Source organism: Perna viridis, chromosome 5, assembly GCF_037379345.1.
Source record: "Perna viridis isolate PV_CMFRI_1.1 ecotype Kerala chromosome 5, ASM3737934v1, whole genome shotgun sequence".
NCBI classification, from domain to species: Eukaryota; Metazoa; Mollusca; class Bivalvia; order Mytilida; family Mytilidae; genus Perna; species Perna viridis.
The window spans coordinates 31,402,555-31,410,700 of record NC_142449.1 but is presented as its reverse complement, the minus strand read 5'-3'; the positions used below and the strand labels follow the sequence as shown (position 1 = coordinate 31,410,700).

The 8,146-nt window shown below is 31.0% G+C and overlaps 1 long non-coding RNA gene across 1 annotated transcript; it reads left to right on the top strand.

The window, feature by feature from the left end:
* Positions 1-1,159: 1,159 nt before the first annotated feature.
* On the top strand, positions 1,160-5,246 carry LOC148617068 (uncharacterized). The gene is made up of 2 exons (XR_015921920.1): positions 1,160-1,252; positions 5,100-5,246. It is a non-coding gene; the product is annotated as an uncharacterized LOC148617068 (long non-coding RNA).
* Positions 5,247-8,146: the final 2,900 nt, after the last annotated feature.

The following is an 8,146-nucleotide window of genomic DNA, read 5'->3' as shown; positions in this document are numbered from 1 at the left end:
TGTTGTTCAAATGCCTGAAATCAATGTCACTATGAACTAGTTGATTTTAATGGCTTATTTGTTTTCGGAATTACCAATGAAGTGCATTTGTCATAGATATTTTTCTTCTTTATCGGACACGATCTTCATTGGGCAACACAGCGGGTGTCTTGCAAGAAGCGGAAACTGCTTATCTTCCAGAGCACCTGAGTTCATCTCATTTCTTCTGTGGGGTTCATGCTGCTCGTTTCTGTGTGTATTTTTGATATAAGTTAATTAGGCACAGCCTACAACCTATCATCGCAAATACATTTTTCATACATTTGTTTAGTCATTGAAAAAAGAACGAAAGCTGAAAGGGACGAGATAGGATAGATAAATGGTTATTCATCTGGCGAAAATAATTAAGCTTACTGGATCAAGATACTGTAAATAACTATTTTCATTTCTTCTTTGTTTATGAACTGCATAATCTAATTGCGAATAAATTTCAAGGATATTCTCCTTTTGAATTCACATCTCTGACCCATTTCTCCGTGAATTCGCTTTTTTTTTTTTTTTTTTTTTTTTTTTTTTTTTTTTTATTTTTTTTTTTTTTTTTTGCTTTCCATCATTTTTTTTGCACTTTGGTATTTTGCTTCACACTTTTATTTGCTTTCATGTAAAGTCTTGTCACCATAGCACAGATAAAACGATATGGTTTAGCAATGTAAGATTATATCATATGTATCATAATTATGTATTGACATGCAGATTAGTGATAGGTGTTAAGTACAGCTCTGCCGTAAACCAAGGCAAAGGCTAATGATTAGAGATTCGTGCATCTCTTTATATCAAAAAGTTTTTATCAGAAATCTTTCAATAGGCATAACAGAAATTGGATTCAAAAATAAAAGCGCTAGTTAAAGTTGCCCACTGAAGGTATTTACACTTAAAATTTGGTTACATTCTTCTACAGAAAAGTACGAGATAATTTCCCGCTAGTATATTTACTCTACTTCCGGTCAAAGATTTTTTTCACAAAATATACATGTAGCATCTATAGGGAAATGAATGAACGAAGAATTGATTTTACGTCGTAATAAACGTGTTTGAACAGTTACATTGATTAGTTTGATATATGATGAATCAACATTGCCTTGTACTTTGACAGAACTATATTACATATCCGAGACACTTTTACAGCGGTGCTGAATGGACTGACACAAGCAAAACACACCACGTGAAAATCAACGTGATTTGACAAGAATATCTCACGTTGCTTCCAGCTTTGGTAATAACTTCTTATTAGAATAGCTTAAAGATTTCCTATTCGCTTGAAGGGCTTTGATGTTTAAACCGATTATTCATTAAAGAACTAACAGCTGTTGTGTTTATTATTTAAAACGTTGTAACTTTGTGTTAATTACCTTCATCAGGATAACAAAATTGCATTTCAATTTAATCAAATGTACAATAAAAGCTCATTATTGTAAAGCAAGTTTGTTAGTCTGTAAGATTGTCGGAAAATAAATGCAATTTGTGGAAGTGAAAATCAATCAATATTTTTTATTGTGATAAAAATCGCAGATGCGGGAGGGTTTTCAAGGATGCGGCAATGCCTGAGAACCTAACATATTTTTTAGCCTTAGATATGACATCATTTTTTAAAGTCCAGTATAAAGACGTTAGAATTATTTGTATAAATATTTATTATGAATTCAACCATTTAATCTAGTTTACTCATCTTGACGAAATTTTCGCTTTCAAAATATTCAGGACACGTTCTCTTAAATATTTCATTTTCTCCTGACAATTACAATGAATGAAATTACTAAGAAAGATCGAATGTTTGAGATTCTTCCCTATTATAGGACAAAATATAGGTGTTTTGTAAGCATTTAAGGATGTTCGTAAATGTCCATATTGAAAAAACTATGAATTCTGATAAATGCAAAAAACGCGTTCTATACAGAAAAATAATGATGCGAAGAAATTAAATTGATTTCGTTCATTAATGCAAACTGTTTTAACTCTTCAATTGGGTTCCAAGCAATTTGATATTCAGGCTAATTGTTTAAGTAAGTTACAAAAATAGCATATCGAGGACAGTTTCGAAATAGCATTTGACAAATCTGAGACGTCAATACAGCTATGATCAATAATAAATCCATTTACTTTACATTGTGTCTAAAATCTCAGATTCCTTACGCATGCTTGATTTTATCATGCAGCGAAGAGTATCGAAACATCAGTTATTTATCTTGTTTTGAAATAAAATTCACTTAAGAATTGTGCGCAAAAAAAAAGAAAGCATATGCTATGTTAATCATTTACATATACAAAAGTGATCAAACAAATATTAGTATTGATTTTGGTTAAAACTAGTGCTGGTTATCAGTTTGATGAAAATAAGTATCACCGTTTTCTTCTATCTAATTAAATGCAGATTATTCGTTGAAAAATATAGGAAGAAATTCTGTGCAATGCGTATCATTTGCAGAGACAAAATTAAGATATCTTCAGGGATCATACAAATATTAACCAGGAAGAAAAACATGTTAAAAATTTCCCACTTTTCGTTTTGTGGCTTATATGAAGGTTTTTTAATTGTAATACATAAGTTGAAGTACTGAATATATAAGGCAAAATTTAAGGAGATAGACCTAGGGTAAGGGACATAACTCTTGAAAGCAGTGATATGTTTGTATCAAATTCAATTTCACCAAAGCCTCTCAAGCTTTTTTTAAGCAGAATAAAATCAATCAAAGTTAATTAGATGCTTACATTAGATGGATGTAAAATCTTGAATACAAACGTTCCAATGATTTTTTTTTTATCCCTTATCCTAGGTCTACTTCCTTAAGTGACTTACTATAAAGAACGTTAGCTGCAAAAGCCAAAAACATTCATTTTTTTCAAAGCGAAATATATTGTATGAACTATTTACCATTTTGAGAGTGATGTAACGAGCTTTGATATAAATGACTTCGGATTTGATGTAATATGAACAGTGGTTCTTTTCACAAAAAGTCGTAAGAGAAAAATTAGTCGTAAGTAAGTCTACCCCGGACTTGACTTTTCATGAGCAACTCGGCGGGTGTTTCTAGAAAAGCAGAGGACGCTTACCCTACCGGTGCACCTGGTCCATGCTCCCAGTTTTTAGTGGAGTCCGAGTTGCCCATTTGCTTTTGTTACTTTGTACGTATGATTTTAGTTACTTTATGTTCTTTGTTGTGTATGTCTGTTTTCCATGTCTGGTCTTTGTCCCTGGATTACATTCTTTTGATTACCGCTATAACCTTGGTTCCCTTGATTACTCTTTATGACGTCATAGTAAATAAAAGTATTGTGACGTCTAATTTTACTCTTACAAATTTTTGTGCAAAGGGCCACAGGTCTTTACTTGGTAAAAATTAAGGTTGAAGTTTTCAATAAGATTTGCATTAATTTAATAATGATCCTAATTCTTAAAGATGCTAAGTAAAAGTGCATTTGAATGTATAACCGTCATCAATGCGATGTTTTATAATTATAAAACCTTTAAAAGTTAAACCATTATCAATATAAATGATGTAAAATGGTAATCAAGGGAACCGGTATTTGAGTGGAAATTAAACGCATATATCTGAATGATAAAGATTGCACAGAAAAAATGAATACAAACAACGAAGAAATAACCAAAACAACACATATAAAGAAACAAAAGTAAATGAGCAACCCGGACTCTACAAGAAACTAGAACTATGGACTAGGTACATCGGAAGGGTAAGCGTTCTCTGCTTTTCTAGAAACGCCCGCCGAGCTGCTCATGAAATGTCAGGTAGACGAAAGATGAAAATGAAGGATATTACAAAGTGAACAAATCGGTTCTCATAGTGCAGATGGATACACAATAACAATAACGAACATTAAACTTTTGTAGTGATGTCCTTAATCTTGAAGCAAAATAACCTTGTCCCCGCATGCTTCATTTTAAAAAATCTAGTACGATAAAAAAAAAAGAAAACACTTCCACTAAAATGTAGTTGATAAACAAATCAGATGTGTATAAAAAATGAAATTGACATGAACTTTTTATAGGTATAACATGTATATCAGATGGTAAGCAAAAAGAAATCTGAATCAATTTAAAGATGTGCAATTAAAATACTACATGTACATGTTGTATGTGTTAACTGTTGGTCAAGACGTATTCAAACGACGGGTGTTATTTAGAAAGCAGGAGATGCTTACTATCTGATATAATTTCAGTTTAAATTGGATTTGTGGTAAATATTTCCTTTATCCACAATTGTTTTTCATATTTCAATTGCATAGTTTTTGTATAATTGTACTATAGGCCTAAAGTCATTATATTTTTTTAATTTATTATTGAATATGTGTTTTTATCCAAAGAATCAAAATCATTCAATTACATATAAGACACTTTGAATGGACCTTCCAAAATGCATTCATCATTTAAATGGTGTGATATTAAATCTGGTGCTAAAACGAGAACCTCTGAAACCAATAACAAGATTAAATTTCATCGATTCCTCTATATTTCTTCCAATTATATAGTTTTCAGCTACCGGATATCAGCATCAGAGTAATTAGTTAGTTACCAAAATAGAATATATAAATGCTTGACACATTTTCTTTGCGTTTGCATCAATAGTTTGCAATGTGATATCATACAATTGAAATGAATTATCGTTAAAGGTCAGATAAAACTAATTGCTATGACGAAAAATGAAAGTATACCTAATAAATTGGAAGTTTCATCTCCGCACCGACAAGTACAATGTTTATTCGTGTTGCTATAAAGGTACACTTTACGCAAGTGAAACTTTTAGAAAAATAAACAATGCAAAGCTCTGAACATGCATAATGCAACGTGGTGTGTAAAATTGATTTATCTACTTAACATCATTACCATTGGGTAAATTTCATACAATGACAAAAGCTAATTTTATCTAAAACAAAAATAGTTCCACAATTATTTGTTACAAAGAATGAAGACGGATCGGTATTTTCATCTGTTTATCTTCATTTTAATATAAATTATGGCGTACAAATAATGTTCCTTTACCGATAGTCTTGCTTGATTTGTTCCTCGTTAAAAACCATTTTTCATAATTGTCTTTTTCTTTCTCCAGACGCGACCTCCAACGAGAGTACAGCTGGTGTCTTGCAAAACACAAGAGCTGCTCACCCTTCTGGACCACACAAGTTCACTAGATTATCAGAGTACGACACACGATGCTCGTCTGTTCTAAATAAATGCGCCTATGTGTTTTGGTTAATTTTTTGGTTTGTTTTTTAATTTTTGTTTTGTTTTTTGTATCTTTGTATCTTTGTTTGGGGTTTTTGTTTTGGTGTACAATTCGGAAGATGGGTTGTTTTGAGTTTATCTGTTTATTGCAAAAATAGCACTAACATTTTAATAGTGCAAAAATTACTGCTTTTACTATAGTGAAAAGAAAATATGAAAATTATGAAACAAACAGCGACCTCAGTAGAAGATAACAAACATAGAGGTTTCTTTGATCCACAGAGCTAAATTGACATTGATTCGACGCATCGAATGGAATACAATGGAACATTTTATTTGTCCTAAATATTGCATTATCTGATATGTACTCTATATATTCATGTATTCCTTTGGATACAAGTACGATTTTTCCCCTGCGTGATATTTTGTAAGAGTATTGTCATCGGTTATTTCCATATTATATTGCTTTGGTTTCTACAAAGCACTTGATAATATAAACAATTTGTATGGCATCCTAAAGAGGTGTTTGATGTTTCTCCATAGATTCAAATCTCAAATCTCTTTTCGTCTTTTTAAATATATATAAACGATTTTTAATGGATTGTTTATGCATAAAGGACATTTTAGACATTTACTATGAGATTACAAAATCCAAGATGTGTTAATACGTAAATCATAAAATTGCAACATGGTTTAGAATGTGTTTTACTAAAATTACGAAATATAAAACAGTATCAACTGACGTTGTAAGAAGCCTGAATTCACCTGTCATATAATAGTCATTTTTCATCTTTCCGTAATGAAAGCCAGAATAAGTTTTTTTCGAAAGTACGTAACATGCCAACACAAGACAACCTGTTCGGTGAGGTTCGAAAGGAACTATACATGTACAGAAGAATTAAGCAATACCATCGGCAGTCCATATGTTACTTGTAATAAGCATGTTTAATATGGCGATATTAAGACGATCTACTTAAGCTTGATTCAATATGCAATTTGACATAGAATAACAGCATGAGTAGAACTATTCAGAAAGCAAACAATTTTAATTAATACAATAGATATTCAAGACAATAATTAGGTATTAAATAGAATGACGTCAACGATATTGTAATTTCAAAGGTCTTACATGGGTTTATAGTGGTGTTCCAATTCGTTTTTAGTTAACAGAAGTATGATAGAATCGATCCGATTACTGTTCGATGGATATATTAGGAATTTTAGACTCGATATATATAAAAGTAGAACAAGCATATTTTATATGCGAATAATAACAGCGTATTATGTCAGTCATATAATATTAGTTATCCGGAACATATATATTACAATGTTACACAATCACACAAATGAAAATCAAAATAGAAAAGAGTAATATTTATATGTAAAACATTGAAATAAGATTTTTTCAATGTCTTATTTTATGTAGGATTATTACCTATTTCATTCATTCACTTGTTGGTTAAATGATTGATTTATCGATTGATTCTTTTCAATAAAGATTCAGCATCCGTCGACAATCACCAACGGAACATATACAAACCATAGAACATTGTCGACGTAATAACAAATATTACTTAATCCTATTTACTCAACCTCACTTTTCTACCCAAAAACAAATGTCAAAGAAATTTAATTTGACACATTACAAACTTTTTCAACTGCATTTATTACAAATTGTTTATATTTTTTTTCAAGATTGCTTTCAATTTATGATTACATAATGCTTTAAAACCAACTTGGAGTTGCTTATGCACAATCTGTTGAAGTGCTTTATAAACAATCATAAATTGTTCCAAAGCTTATCATGCAAGAATATAGCTTAAGGAGGTACAGGTAGACCTAAGGTAAAGGACACAAACTCTTACAAATCACTGTATTCAGCATTTACATCAATCTTATGTAAGCATCAAAGCAATTTGGATTAATTTTCTTCTGTTTCATATGATAACTTGATTAGCTTTGTTAAAATTGAATATGATGCAAACATTTAATTGATTTCAAGAGTTATGTCCCTTACCCTAGGTCAACCTCAGATCAAACCAATATTTCTGATTTTTATCTAACCCACTCCAATTAGAATTGTTTCGTAATTAAGTTCTTATTTTGTTTAAGATTATTTGATTGCGGACATCCGACATATCGACGTTAATCAGTCACAATACGAAAAAAAAAACATGTGAAAAGGAAATGATGTTGGTTGCTAGAAAAGACCAAACCTTCTTATAGTCTTTTGAAACGTCAAAATGTTAAATGATATTTATATAACTCCGACTATCCGTAAATAAATATTTCGCCAAGATGTATGTATATAATCCTAAATGAATACAAATGTAGTTGCTCAGTAACATTCGTTTTCATGCAATAAACCGATTGCTAGCATATCTTATAATGTATCTCTGGTCGGTTTCTCTTTAAATTATATTGATTGTCATTATGTAAAGGACAAAAATAATTTCTATTTCGACGTCGTAAATTGCAAGCTAAATTACTCTAATGACATTTTCAAATTAAGCAATGACACGCTATCACGTCGTTATTCCTGTATAAGAATGTGTGAACACTTTATTTTTTCAAGAGGAAAATTATTCAAAATATATAACCAATTACTACAGCTGCAACTGTCTAAGAGTAATCTAGGGAACCAAGGTTGTAGCGGTAATCAAAGAGTAATCTAGGGAACCAAGGTTGTAGCGGTAATCAAAGAGTAATCTAGGGAACCAAGGTTGTAGCGGTAATCAAAAGAATGTAATCCAGGGACAGATACCAGACATGGAAAACAGACATACAAAAAAGAACATAAAGTAACTAAAATTATACATACAAAGTAACACAAGCAAATGAGCAACTCGAACTCCACTAAAAACTTGGAGCATAACAATGAAATATCACGCATTGATGCTTTCTCTATTTGAAAAGACCATTATTTGATCT